Raw genomic sequence first — 15630 nt, forward strand, 5'->3', positions numbered from 1 at the left:
AGCTGCGATTTCTCCGGTAAATGTAACATCAGTCAGCCTTCGAAATATCGCAACGAGGTACACGGGGCCCGTCGGCGAAGCCGCGCGGGATCTTTGACAGCGCTAAGGAACCCGACGTCTTCCGCTCCTCGCGTATTCCCTGCCTCAGTCCGTGCGGTTTCGTTAACGGGCGACAGTCATCCGTCATGCGGATTCGGCTCGTCGTCCAATTAACCGCCGTATACGAACGACTCGGTTTCATCTCCTCGCGTACGCGAGGGAGGGAAAGGGGGAGTTTCGCTCGTTCGCTCCTCGCTTCGTCCTTTACCTGCGAACGCGACGTTGAGACTCGGACGCCTCCGCGATTCATTCATCATCCCCTTCACGGCGAAATCCGCATAACTGGAACACACACCTTTCATCCATCACGCTCCCGCCGGCGCGACTCGCTCCCAGAGATTCCGGACAACTTTATCCGGTTCAAACGTAATCACCGCGCGCCGCGATCTACGGCCCCGGAGCTCGCGCTCTCGCCGCAATCATTGTTATTAACATTGCGCCGCGTTGACGAACCTCGAATATCGCCGCGGGGGACCCATTCGTCGTCACCGAGAGTCGCTCTCCGCCCGTCCTGGCATTTCTCAGGACTCCGCTACTCCTCTCATTTCCGCCGTAACAATTACTTAGAGATCAAGTCCGAAGGAGCGACGGTTAGCGAGGCGAGAAGGAGATTAAACAAGTCCGCGGAAGGGAGGTCCTCCTCGCTCGGGCAAGCGGCTAAGTATCCGGTAATTTATCGCTCCTTGCACGCGTATCGCGCGGCGCTATTAATCCCGCGCGAGCGTGAATATTAATCCGACAAAAACAAATCTCCGAGCGGCGCTCTCCTCCTAGGAAACGGTTTCTCACGTAAGAACTTTCTACCCTCGAGTGACGCGTGTCTTAAAGACCGTTGGAATTTCTCCGTCGCGGCCGTCCCAGCCGGCAAGGGAACTCGAATGGCGATTTACGCTCGCTATATACATGTCGCTCGTCGAGTTGTTTCCTTCATTTGCGCGTCATCGGTTTCTTCGTGTACCTGTCAAAAGTTTCGCGGCGAGAAGGAGGGAAAGAGAAAAGAGAAAGAGCGGGTGCCTGTGTTCGCGAGTCTCTGACGTAATAAGCGACGGATTTCATTTCGAGATTATATCGTGCCCGGCGTGATTTAGCTCTCTTCGGCGCATCCTCACGGCTAATAAACACCCAGCCGCATGCTCTCGGCGTTCCGCGAAATTTCACTCGCGAATATGAGCGGCCGAATCAATTCGGGTGCGCCGTCGCGCTGCCGCCACCGTCGCCGCCGGCGCCGAGATAAAATCCTCATCTTCCTCGAACCGCCGTAAAGCCGTTTATTGCGCGCCGCTGCGCCTTATTATCCGCGCGGCGTCGCGTTGCGCCGTACACCGAAATACATCTCCTCCGGCCCGTATCTCTCGTCCGCGGACGAAACGCCTCTGCATCGCGCCGTTCTCGCGTTCTCGCGAACGAGGTCACGTTCAGTTTCGGACCAGTCGGCACAGCCCGGCCGCGGGAATGCAAAAGGCTGAGGAAAACAGGAGCGGAAAGCGAAAATAATTATTTAATTTATTTCTTTTTTTTTTTTTTTAAACGATTTAACCTTGCCTTCGACAGTCGTTTTTTTGCAAACCTTAAAATGTATCTAATTGAATGGAAATTAAATTGATTCAGAAAACGCGGACCGGTTGAACTTGACTATTTAACGCGGCGTAACTCGCGTAAGATTCAAACGTCGGTTTTACAAATAATCCGGCCTTCTTTGTGCGGCTTCGGGGTTTCTACTCGACGCGTCGCAGCATCCGCTTCGCGCGAAAGATCAAGCCGAGAAACTTTGAAGGGCGTTGGCTGCATTCGCGAGCATATCCGAGTTTTACACGTGTGTCCTCGCGTTAGTCCTAAGACGTTTATCTTCCCGACCACCATCCGCCGTAAACCCTTCTCCCGCCGCGTTCAACAAAAGCTATTGTTCCGACGAGACGCGCCGCGGCCCGAATAATTGCCTTATCGACGCGGCGCAACTTTCCTTGAATTATGTTACTTGTTGCACTGTGCGCCGCAGGCTCTTTGCTCGCGGCGACGCGGTTACGATGGCTCCGTCGCGGCTCGTTCAGCGTGAAAGTACGCGGAATACAGGACGCGATACGTTTCTCATATTTCAAGCCGTCTTCCGTTCGCCGACGGCCCGCGGAAAGCACTCGCGCCTGAAATAGTCCGCCGCAGAAAACTAGAAAATAGGATTTCACGCAACGGAAGAGGCCTCACGGAGAGTTTCTCGCGCGAGGATAGTTCTGAATTAGGTTGTACGAGGTTTCGTCGCGGCGACATAGCGAAAGAGAGATAGAGAGAGAAGAGAAACGGCTCGCTCAGTTACGGTCTCAATGGATTTAATCCGCGAAACGCCGCGGAGCGTTCGCCAAATTCGGCGAATAATGGTCCTAGAGGAGATCTCATTTCTTCCCCGGGCTACTATTCCGTCGTGAGATTCCCAGAGCGATTGAAAAAGCGTATCCGTCTATAAATTACATCGTCGAAGAACAGAGGCTTCTCGCCCGGCGGTTGATTGTGACAATGCGCTCTACTTTCCACCTTTGGCGGCTTTGATTATTCATGATTCTACCGCCCGGCCATAAGTATCGTTCTAAATATTTTAATGCGCCCATTCGCGCTGGGCGGAAGTTGGGAATTAAGATTTAGCCTGACCGTTCCGCATTCAACCGGGGCCATTTGCGGGCCTTTTATCGCCGCCGCGTAGGAGTACGCGGAAGTGCACGAACCGTTCCACATGCATTAAGCCTTCGCGCTCGTGTTCGGCGGAGCAGCGAACTTAACACATCACTGATAACTCGTCGCGAATATCTTATTTCTTTCTCTCTTTCTCCTTCCGACGTATTGATATCCGCTCTCGGCGACTCTCTCGCACGCCGTGGGAGTACGGGGGTACTTTCGCCTTTTAAACGCATATGTCACGGGCGGGAAGTCTCGACGCGGGCGTCACCGGAAATTCCCCTCGGGACAACGGAGTGCAGAAAGCTAGAAATTAGAATTCGCGCGGTGATATCGCGAGGGGTGCGGACGCGCGATAGGTCTCTCTCATATTTCAACCCCTGGCGCTACCGTCCGCGTGCCTTCCACTCGGCGTACGGCTACGCGGGAAAACCAGTTACTAGAAAATAGGATTCGAATGGGGACGACGTAATAGCTGCTCCGCCGGCTTAGCGACATGTGGCGAATCTTTTCAATTTCCGAACGCATTGTGTGTACGTAGGAGAGCCATTTTTCTGGAATTTTCAGCGAGATTATTGAACCGTCCAATAAAACCGCGGGGGCTGTTTTACTGACGTTAATCTGATAAACTGTCGCGACGATTGTAGGTGCGCTGCGATTTTGCAAGATTTATCACACCGCGGTCCATTTCACGGGAAAATATTTATGCCGCTGCAATTTTAACTTTAAGCTTAACGTAATGAATCACCGGGGGAGGGGAAGCTCGCGCGGTAATATTATTAAATTTATCAGAAGCGCAAATGTATTTTTTTCCCCCCCTTTTTTTTTTTTAACATCCCTGCCACGTGCGGTAATTGAAAAGTTAAATAACGTAACTATGTTAAGTATTTAAAAGAAGCGATTAAATGCTGCCAACTTGTACAAACAAACGCGTCTAAATTTTTTAATCGTGAATTGTTGTACCAGGCAATGAGAGAAAATCTGTCTTTCGTACATCGGCAAGTTACGAGTTAGGAGAGCTGACTTTTAATCACGCAAGCCGAAGAGTGGTAGACGCGGGAGGAAAATTCTGCCCGCCGAGATATTTCTAAGAATTTCTACGCTGGACTCGTCGATGTGTGCGCATCCAGGTTGAGTAACACTGCGCGCCGGGGGTACATGGGTGCGGGGGCAAAAAGGGGCACGATAGAGGGAAGGCACGTAGAAGAATAAGAGAGAAAGCCGCGCGAAAGAGTAATGACTCCGCGAGCGTAACTTATCTGCGACATGCAGGCGGCACGCGTGCGTTTACTCGTGTAAATCGTCTAGTTTACCTTTTCTTTGGCTGTGCTTCGTCTTCTTCCACCCCGGGACTAACACCAAGCGAAAAGAGCACGGGCAAATAGCGTTACGTGACGCCGCGGGCACGAAATTGCGGTAGACGATAAAGACAATCGCTCCCCGTTTTTCATTTCACAATTGGATATATTACTCTGATCGCTTACCTGAAACAAAAAAAAAATTTCTATTATACAGTCAGTCTTTTTAAACATGTATATAATATATTATAAAAACATGAAAATATTCTTGACATTTTAAAGCTCATCTTCCTTTTTTTTTTAAATCGTCCCTTAAAAAATAACGTAACGCAGTCAATGGTTATTCGTACTTAATAATTTATTAATTATTCTCGTTGTGATTTATATCTCGTGGAAAACATTTTGCCCATCCACGTTTGAAATGCATGTGCGAATGATTGATGAAAGGAAGGAATGACGCAATGATAATAATTTAATCTTTCTCGTTTGATCTTGTAAATATTTTTCTGGGAATGAACGCGGGTGGATAAAAATCAAGATAAAATATGTAATAAATTGCACCGGGCGAGAGAGGCTTTCTTTCTTTCTTTTTTCTTTTTTTTTTACTTTCTTTTTTTTTTATTGTTACGTTCGCTTTATTAACGTATGCAATTCCATTAAGTTGTTATTAACGTTTTGATTTCGCGACGATCGGTGTGTATTCAATGTGCAAAACAGAATATGATAAAATCGCCATTCATAATGTCGCTGTCTCGTTTACGTTGAACGTCATTCGTCAAATACGCCGGCTAAAAACTGTATATAGCCTATCGAGAAGTGACGGGCGTTTCCTTTGCGGAGAAAATAGGGAGGATGTCCGCCGCGAAATTTTATGACGGCGTTTAAATTATGCAAACAGACCAATATTTGTCGTACTACATCGATTCGCTGTTTTACGCGTTATCGATGCTAAACAATGGAATCCCACGACCGGGGAGGGGGACCCGCTTTCTTCGCAAACATTTATTCCGTCTCATTAACATACCGGCGTTATTTAGTAAAATTTATTAGCGCGGGGGGGGATTCCTAAATGATAACGCCACCGAGCACACAACTCCCGCAGCCAATCTGAATTCGTAGATATCGATCACGATGTGTATTCTCGGGACATTTAAAATTCTAATTTACGAATAGAACCGAGATATAAGTCAGATTTTTGTGCCGAGTATTTTTAGTTTTACTCGCCCGCCCAATATAACAAGATTGAAAATGAATGAAGGACAGTTCTCTTACTACATTCTACATTAGTATGCAAAATTATGTAGAGTCGATAATCTTGTAAAAGAAACGATCGAATAGAAATAAAAAGATCGTAAAGAATTTGTCGAATTTCTGTATTATTATTAGATATCGTTTCTTATATAAAGAAAAAATTTGCAGAGAGAAGCTTTTTCTCTTTTTTTTTTTTTCCTTTTTTTTTTTTGTTGCTAAAACGAGCTAGAGGAAGGCAATCCTTAAATCCTGTACCTTTTGAGTAAACTCGATAACGTCGATTCCTCTAAGTGTAAAATTAAAATCACTCGGCGCTGCAATATTGGTTTTCTCCGGATGGGTCCCGGGGAGACGAAAAACTCACACAATTCTCGCAGAAATGAGGAATAAAATAGAACGTAGGAGAATTACCGGGATAACGTCGCGCGCTCCAAAAAGATAACGAAAATGCAAGAAATATGAATTGCTCCACATTCGACGTGATTTATTTCCATCAATATTATCGGTCCTTTCCTCGTGTATTATTATAGTAATACAATCGGACGGGCGAGATAACGTTGCCACACACGCGCCACGTCTTCGGCCTTTATCTAGTCCCGGCGAGATTAATACCAGAAAATCGGTTCTTATCGAGTACGCGTGGAATAGCCGGAATGGCAAATGTATCGATAAAAGCGCATAAATTTGTCTATTATCGTTGCAGCAGTAATAATAAACAGAATCGTGTTTAGCGCTAAATATCATTCTATAAACTTTCCTATCACGTCCGATATCTTTTTTTTCTCTTCTTCTTCTTTTTTTTTTTTTAAGACGGTATCAGTAAACAGAGAATTACGTAGATACGTTGAGTAAAGCTGAGTTTACGAAATCCTTTGAATTTCATAACGTTCGATATACCCGAGAGCGCCCGATTTCGTCACGGTTAATAGACGACGAGGAGAGTCCATCTTCGATATTAGCCCCGGACACACTTGGCGCGAGAGATAATGAGAACGGCTTCGCGCCGGCTACTAACTCGAGATGAAATAATTCCGCCTCCATCAGGGAGTTAATCTCGGGGGGCTTAATCAGCGAGGAAGACCAAGAAAGCTGCGCTGACATTTGAGCCGGTAAACTTATTCTACGAACGTGCCAACTTCAAAAAGGAGTAGGGCAACCCCGTGTAATTACCGGTACCACGGACCGACCGGTCTTTGGACTTGGTCCCTCGGGAGAGTGCGGTCGCTCGCGAAGAAACCTCATCTGTAAGGGATGATCGTCTAACCCTTTGTTTTTCTTGTCCGCGACAACGATTTCCGAGTTAGCCGTTAGCACGTGACGAATCCAACGGCAAAACGTCCTCCCATAAATATACGCTCGCAGTTTCCGCCACGTCGGCAAACGCTCTATTTAATCACACTCTACGTACAGGCGCATGTTTTATTTTTTTTTTTTTTCTTTTAAATTTTTTTCCGAAGATAGAAATACGTAAATGATAAAAGTGGACGGTAAGTTAATGGCATTGCTAAAAGATCGTTGTTCTCACTTCTCTCTATTTTTACCCCTAAACGTTCGATACGTTTGGTGGAGTCTACGACAGGCTGGATAGGCGCGCGCGAGGGAAATAGATTACGAGTGCCGTTTACCACTTCGAAGCTCGCGGGGGAAAAAACAAAAAAAAAGATCTATCCGCTCCGGCTTTACACGTTGCATTAACGCCGCGTGAAAAATAGACGCGTAAACGCTCCTATTGCAGCGCGGGAAGACTCCCAGTTAGGAGACGTCGATCATCACGATTACCAAGGCGCCGTCTGCACCGAGCGATGTTTATTTCGTCGTAAACGCCGGGCGGATTACATCGGCGCGGTAATGATCGTGTTTTATTCGCGATGCTATTGCATCGCGCCTTGCCGCGCGACTAGGGAGCATAAATCTCGCCTCCCTCCCCCTCCGCGCCCCATCGCGCCGATTTCTCCACCCGCAAGGATATTTTTCCTAGTCATCGAGAGTGCTTGTAACAGACGAGCGGCATGCAACAGTCTGGAAAATACTTGATACGGAAAATTTTTTCCTGATTGAAAGTCGACGGGAAACGGTGGATTATGCTTTGTTACGTTTTCATCACGTAACAGGCCGCCAATTCGCAGGTTTTTCCCGCGCGAAAACCTGGGCGTGACATTAAATGCGTTTTGCTAACGAACGTCGGGCTCATTCCGTAGGAAGCAAATTCACTGTACGCCGCATATATTTATGTACGACGCCTATTTTCGTCGTTCGTCTGACCGGCGACCTGTGCGATCGGCGCGATTGATCGCCTTTGTCGGAAATCCCTTTAAATATCCGCATTTTTCGGAAGACGCACAGAGTCGCGTTAAAAAAAAAAAAAATCGTCGAGGAAAAGTCGCGCAATAAATACGTCGAGCTCGCGAATTTCCGCGAAAAGTATCCGTTGTAAAAAAAAAAAAAAAATACTAACGCACCGGTGCATTCATTGAACAAACGGACTAGTGCTTTCGACACTGAATCCCGATTTCAATTCAGTTGCATTACCATCCTACGAAATGTTACGGGGGAGGAAAACAAAAAATGAGATAGACAGAAAAAATTGATAGGAAAATTGTGCAAGGGCCCGCAATTATGTAAATACGCGGGATACGCTGGATACCCCACGTAGCGCGGCTTCTCGTTTCCTCTTTGCGTGCTCGTTGCGCGCCTACTTGCGATATAACGTTGCCCCGTGCATCGGTTCTCTCGTGCGGGAATATGCACGCCCACGAGCGCAACGGGGAGACACGCCGTGGCGTAAAACCAACAACCGCGCTAATCCGTAGACCGTAGAAGGCTGAAAGGCTATTGCGAGGCAATAAGGCTGGTTATGAGTACGTGGGTAACGTACGGGCCAGCGGTGTAGACGCGTACTACGCTTTGGTACTCGCAAGGACGTTTGTAACTATTGCGGTTTCCTCGTATACGCCTCGCGCGCGTACGTACGTACTCCGGTGCCCGCGCCGCGCGTCGGCCCGTTCTCTTTTCACCAGGAGATCAGAGCCAGATCCGCGACCCTACGCGAGCGCGTTTCTTTGTCTCGCTTTTTGTCTCACCGCGATGAATATCAGAGTCAAAAACCAGTTCGGGCACTCCCGGCGCGTCAATCAATGACTCGGCAGAAGATAGAACGGGGAAGAGGGAACTTAATGACGCCGATGAGTTATTTAAAAAATTTAGTAATTGCCAATTGTATAAACGTATCCTAACAACTTCGCTTGGTATATTATTTCCCAAGGGGCTACGGTGCCACGTACTCGGCGCGTCGCGGGGATCTGTAAATAGACGGCGGAATTTAATCGACGATAACGATAAGCCAAATATCGGGTTTCCGAATTTGGCGGTATCGACGACATCCGGCTTCGTCTGGACTGCACACAAAACGCAATCCGATCGGATCTGCCGGCAGAATCCGATCGTATTTGCATACAATTGGGCGTCATCAGAGCGGAGTGCGGTTAATTTGCATGGTACTATCATCGTCGGGCCGTGACGCGAGAACGGGTCACTTCTTACGTCACAAAAAGATGCATCGGCTCTTAATCAGCTCCGTGAGCTCGGAGTCTGATAGGACGTCTAGCTGCTAAGAAGATTTATCGGACACGGCGTTTAAGGAAATCCGGCTTAATATATGCAACGATCATTCCCTAACGCAAAATTAACACTTACGCGACCGATTTTTATTAGCAACAAGTAATATATTCTCATTTCACTTTTGCTTTGCGATAATAATTTATCAGGAAGATATACGTAAAGAGAAGAATATCAAATGGCAAGTACAACATGTCAGCATATTTAATTTGTCCCGAGATTAAACGTGATCGATAAAATTCACGCGAAAGAGAAATATATATGTATATATTACTATTATTATTATCCGCGGGGACTTTCCCTCGGTCAAAATCATGCATTAGACTTAGCTAATCTTATCGAAGATCTGTCATTTTGCTCAACGTACACATCGATAGCCTATCACGCGTTATGTGCTTTTGCACGTAGCCGATATATAAATAAATTCCTATTACTATAATATCGATAGCGGATTGAGTAAGCCACTCCTTTTGAGCGTGCTTGAAAATAATCATGTTCCCCGAATGACCGCTATTTGCAACACGGAGCAAACACAAACATTCCGCGGAATGCTATCGCTCGCTCGCGCGATTTACGTGCAAAATTTCCCCACGAACGGCCGGTGCGAAAGAATTCCTTAAGGATCACAGATCTACTTCTCTCAGGATCTCAGGGTATCTGAATCCGCGATCCGGCGCACGACCTTTGCGAAAGAAACTGCCCGCGCAAGAGAAAGAAATCGGATTCGTGGGAAAACACGATCGCTATCAGGAGATCGCGGCAGAAACCCCGGCAACAATTCTTGCGAACTTGCGGCTCGATATTCTCCCGAATACACGGAAGTTAACGCTCAAATAATTGCAACGTATCGGCGGGTGGACTTTCCGTTAATTTTTCTATTACCACCGCGAAAACAAAATTTGTAGCTTGACTTACTAACCCTATCGGTCTCCATTGACTTTTGAGAAGAAGAAAAAAAATAAAGGCTAATTATATAATTAAACAGATACCGCGTAATCTTGCGTACACGTAATCGGGCGCCAGAAATATATAAAAAATAACACAGACATATATTTTTTTTTTTTTTTTTTTTTAAATTGGCATACATTATCTGGGAAACGATAAGTGAAGACGAGTGGCGTGTATTGCGTCACGACGTGCGATTGCATTTCTTTCCTTTTCTATTTCTTTCTTTCTTTTCGGCCCAGCTGCTCGCGAACTAAGCATCGATAATGATCGAAAGCTTTGCTTTCTCCCGAAAGAGCGCAAACACTTATCGGATTCCTAATTGCCGAGATAATAGCGGGCCGCGGGCGAGAGAAACTAGCGGTGCGAAAAATGTTATTGCATCGATAGCGGTTTTCTTCGCTCTGACATCAGCGCGTTTTCTAAAGAAATACCACAAAGCTGCGCACCGTGGCGCATGATTCATTGAATGAGAGAGTTTCGTAAAGTATATGCACGGCTAAAAGCGAGTCCTTGAACGTTCGCGGAGCCCGCGAAGAATGCGCGCAATCGACCAACAAAACTTTTGCCGGTGGTTCCGTTAGGCCGCGTTTTGCGCAAGCAAGAACGAACCCGAGCTCCTTTTACATGCATATATATGCGCATAGACATCCTGCAAAGGTCGCCCGTCAGGATCAGGCCGCAGCGAAGTCCTGGACGCGGAGTAACGGTAAATACCTACGTTCCTTTCTTGATATCGACGGTAACTTTTGCCCGGTGAATTAAATATTATCTGCTGCGCCTCGCGAAAACGACAAGTCGAGAGGAAATGTTAACGCTTATTTTGTGCAGCTTCAAATACGTGGAAGAAAAATTTGCAAAAATCATAAACTACGTCTTGAATTAATAATATCAGCGAAAACAATTGTAGAGCTTAAAAAAAAAATAATATCTACCTCTTGACTTATATTCTAGAGATGTGCAAAAAAGAAAAAAAAAAAGGAAAAAAGAAATTAAAGTTAAAATAAAAATTTTATGACTTTTCCAGGGACTCGAAAATATTTTCCTTGTATTTTAATGATCACCGATTTACCTGACGTCTTAGTAAACAAATCTCGCTTTGTGCGCGATCAAGCGCGATCTTGCATCGAATATGCATCACGTTTATTTATCCTGAACTCTGTTTTTCCGCGGTTTCGTCGGAAAGACACAGACTTGAAAACATTTCTCGCGAACACGCGCTTTTAGAGCGAAGCGCGCATAAAACCGCAATCGTAACTTCTCCTATGCACCTTCCGCGAAATCGTTTCGCACCTTTTTCCCGCGAAACTTTGTTTATGAAAAAGTCAATAATGTACGACGTCATCGTGTTTGTACAGAAAATATCTAGTGCGTGCGCGTGTCATTAAATCGCTTGAGTTTTGCGACCGATAAAGTTTCCTCGAAGACGCAATCACGACGTTTCCGAAATAGTTAAGATAAAGTCTAAAAAAAGAATTTAATATACCTTTTGATATTACTGTTTTAGTTTCGCTAATAAAAAAATATATATATTCTTCGAAAATTTGTAGAAATAAATTTTACAGTCAGAAAAGAAGCACTTGCTCAGAATTACAAAGATCTATCGCGATGTATACGGTGCTATTCTCTCGTAGCACGATAAACGTACCACTTTTGGTCTTGTCTCGCCTTCGAATCAGTTGGTCGTGCGCTTATTTCCGCCGTCCTCGCCGTGCAATAAAAATCATTGATTTTCCGCGTGTATTGAGAAGTCTTAGCAGCGTATAACTCGCATCGATCGGATTTTCCGATGGCTTTCTTCGGATGTCTCCCCGATCTCGCCCACCCTTTCCCCTCCTCCCTCCCACCCATTCACGAATCGATTACTGACCGTTCTCGGAGGAAAGCTTCACGGTGGCAATTACACGGCGGGTTTATCAAGCTTGGAAAAGCACCGAGTACGTGGAAGATTTTCTCTGTTATTCGTGGACTTTATCCGCGAAAACGATAGAAAGAGAGGAAGACCGAGATAAGAGGAAGAAGCAGCTCTAAGCGGAAAAGAACGTTATCGCGGACCATAAAGTTTTATTCGTTCTAATTGATATTTTTGTGCACTCGTTTATTAAATAAAAAAAAACAAAAAATTTTGAACCAAATATCCGCTGAATTTTTAACGCACTTATTTGTTGATTAAAACCCGTTTATTAACTCGCTAATATTTAATTTTATTTTACTTTTATCTTGCAGGAGGAGGGGCAGAGAGGGAAAAGAAGAGAGTGGCAGTAAACGATTCTCGCTCGCCATAAAAAATTCCCCAGTTCATTACTAACAATGTTTAATCTACTTTACGAGGGGAAAGTTCACACTGCGTTCTGCGCGATTGTCTACCAGTCTCGGTTAACTACGTTCGTCGTAGCCGCTTCCTTTCAGGCGCGGTCGGGAAACTAATCAATGGCGCGACTGCGTTCATTATTAAACATCAAACGGAGTGGTGTAAAATAATCTATTTGACCCGGTCGTGAATTATCGGTCATCGTTTGCTCTCGAATTTTTTTTTAGCTAATACGTCGGCCACTTTTTTGCTTTTTGTTTTCTTTACTTTTTTTCTTTCTTTTTTTTTTTTATTTTTTTTTTAAAAGACGCAATTTCTTTTTGCACTTTGTAAACTGATAAATCGCAGTTTCACGATGACTCTGCGCGATCGGTGAAATAAAGTTACGTTAGATAGATAAATAGATAGAAATATTTGTTTAGCATTCTGGAGTGAGGCCAACACCTTCCAGCACTCGACAGCAATGTGTAAAATGTCTCGGATGATAAATATGTAAAGAACGAGAACGAAATGCGACGACGAAACTCTACGTTAATTTAACTAAAATTATTCTATTGTTTAAAATGCGTTTTTTTTTTATAAACGTACCGTGAAGCAAATATAATATGAAATACGAGAAAGTTAGAGTTAATTCGCGTTGGCTGTATTTGTCAAATACTATATTCGACGACTTTAGAGTTACGTTGCGGTTATTGATCGATTAAATAAATGAATATCCTGTCTGTACGTGTACATAAATTACAAGGGAACGAGAAGCGTAAAATAAATAATAGAAATAAGTAATAACGCCCTTCTGTCACTTACAACATCTCTCACGAGGTTCACTACCCCGTCCGCTATACACTGGAAGCAGGCAATATTATTTTACGACCGAGGGGGAGAACGTACCCTCGAATCGACATCGACGTTCCCGATTAGTTTCTATTTCAACGAAATTTTGGGAAGTCATGGGCAAGGAGGAGAGTATACGCGACGGCGAGTCGCGACCATCGTGGAGGCATTCGGGGAATTTTACCAATTAAAATCGACGGACGACACGACGGCGCGCGCGATAAAAAAGTTCCGGACGAGCGGGAGGGAGGGCAGCTAGAAGTAGGGCCCTCCAGGCCCTTCAGTACAAAAGGTACTTGCGAGGAATGTTCTCCGGTGCGGCAGTTTCGCTAATTGAAATCGATTATCCGGAGCCGTTTTTCCGCAAAGACACGTCTCCACTACCGACGATCTCCGTCCTCCGCGACCTCTGGCCCTATCGACGGGGGAGGGACGGAGGGGGTGGAAACGTCTCATAATTACCGAGGGCGTTCGCTCGCTTCGTCGCTCCTCGGATATTCGTATTTCTCCGGATAAGCGACGATCGCGCGCGTATAACTTCGAAATCGAAAAGTTTCTTTCTCGTCGAAGCACACGTGTACTCTCCCGAAAGCTTAGATGCCTGATACTGAAGTTCTCGATGACGATAACGCACCGTAGTATTTTTTTTTTCTTTTTTTTGTACAGTAAGCAAAGGTTTGTAAAATATCTGTCGTAAGGGATTCGCGGCGATTGTTTATAATAACGCGTTGTCTCCTTTTTTTTTCTCAAGCAAAGTGTCGCGTGTTTAATTAAAGGATGGCTCCACAAAGGCGTACGATGTCAAATCCTTTTCAAAGATAAAAGCGTTCTCTCACGCGGTGGAGAATCTCGCGTGGCCGACGCGACATTTCACGCGACGTGACACCACGTCCTATCTCACCAAATTTTCTCGCCGTATTCAGAGATCGTTACTGTCACGCCGGTCGTTTCCAGCAACGCGGTTGACGCCGCGGCAGCGTTTCGCGCAACTGGTGTCCAATGACGCGGCGAAAAGGCAAGGACTTCTTGAATGCACTTACATTCTGAACCTAACATATGCTCACCTTCTCCCCCTGCGAGCGCACTGTGCTCTCCGCGTTCCTGCTCCCTTTTCGTTCCTACGCGCGCCTGTGAAAACACGCGAGTCGAGCTTACGCGTGTGTGCGAGCCGGCACACTCACGCGATCGCGGGCTGGAAAACAAGAGAGGAAGAAGAAAGAGCGAAAGAAAGAGAGAAAGAGAGAGAAAGGAGGCGGTTAATCCGCACATGTGTGATGACAATCGCGAACCACCTGTTGAACGGCGCCGATACCTACCGGTACGCCACTCTCTACTTGCTAGCCATCGCGAAAGGAAGCTTTAAATCCGAACCGTAATGCCCCGACCACATCATCGTGTACTTCGTTAATCTTCCTTGATCCTGACGGCGATCCTCGCGCCTCTCGTCACTCCTCGCTCCAATTGACTGTCCACAATTCACGCGTACGCGCCCCTATCATTGATCGCCACGATTTCGCCCGCGCGCGATAATCATTTTCGCACGTTTGTAAAAGCCAACAACGGCTTAGAAATAATAATAAAAAAATTAAAAAAACAACTTATGCGTCATTATTTATCCCAACCACAGCTGAACAAAATTTACAAGACTTAAGAAAAAGAAAAAGAAAAAAACAATTGCAAACATCGCCTTTTAATTAACGTCGCTAATTATATCTTTCAATTTGAGGTTCTCAATAATTCATTGACTCTACGTAGATTAATAAAAAAAAAATAAAAAAACTTATATAAGAAATTTAATATTGATTTTTAACAATACCGCAAACAATTCCCGGCTGCATGCCGAGATTGCTGTCTTTGAGATTCTTGTCTGCGCGCCGAAGATGTATCGGCGTAAACAATATGAAGTGGAAAATAATATTTTCGATTTATCGATCACGCAGCTCGGTTGTGATTGACCCACGCCGAGCATGTCTATGACGCGAGATAGTCGAGGCGCCGTACGGCCGATTTCTGCGAAACGATGAAGGATAGAGATAATATTTTCAGCCTCGAGTTTTTATACCGCCGACGCGGCGAATTAAATCTCACGCTATGGCAAGCTCCCTATCACTCGATTGCGGTAGTTAAGGCGACGTCAGCGTAATCCCGCGGTATTTAGAATTACGTTAAATTTTTTTTTATTTTTCTTTTTTAATTAATTGAGATCTCGATGACATTTTGGTCAACAACGAGCTCGAATTGTTCAATAAGATCACGAACGACAAGGGCAGATGGTTCGAGCGCATCACGAAGTCATTCAGTCAGCGATCGGTATCGCCGGATTCTGATAGAAGCGCCGGGGTGCTGCTGCTCGAGTTGTAATACGCATAATCGACGACACTTAAGGTCGATTTCCCGGTGACCACGAAAACGGCATTAACATGCTGGGATCCTCCTCGATCGGGCTTATGCATATGCATGGCGCATATAACAGGCTCGTGTGCCTCCGCATTGAATTGACGCACGTACGACGCGCGAACGAGACGAATGCGGCGTGTAACAATGGGTCGGTTTTTACGGAAGAGAGGCTATGGAAAATTTCGAGCGTCGCAAAACAATCCGGGGAAACAACTGCGAAGT

At 45.6% G+C, this 15630-nt stretch overlaps 1 protein-coding gene across 1 annotated transcript in view; it reads right to left on the bottom strand.

The window, feature by feature from the left end:
* The window catches only part of Pdk1 (Phosphoinositide-dependent kinase 1), a 97337-nt gene that overhangs the window by 54121 nt on the left and 27586 nt on the right, over positions 1–15630 (bottom strand). The gene's annotated exons all lie outside the window — the stretch shown is intronic.

The sequence above is a fragment of the Cardiocondyla obscurior genome, linkage group LG24, assembly GCF_019399895.1.
Source record: "Cardiocondyla obscurior isolate alpha-2009 linkage group LG24, Cobs3.1, whole genome shotgun sequence".
Taxonomy (NCBI): Eukaryota; Metazoa; Arthropoda; class Insecta; order Hymenoptera; family Formicidae; genus Cardiocondyla; species Cardiocondyla obscurior.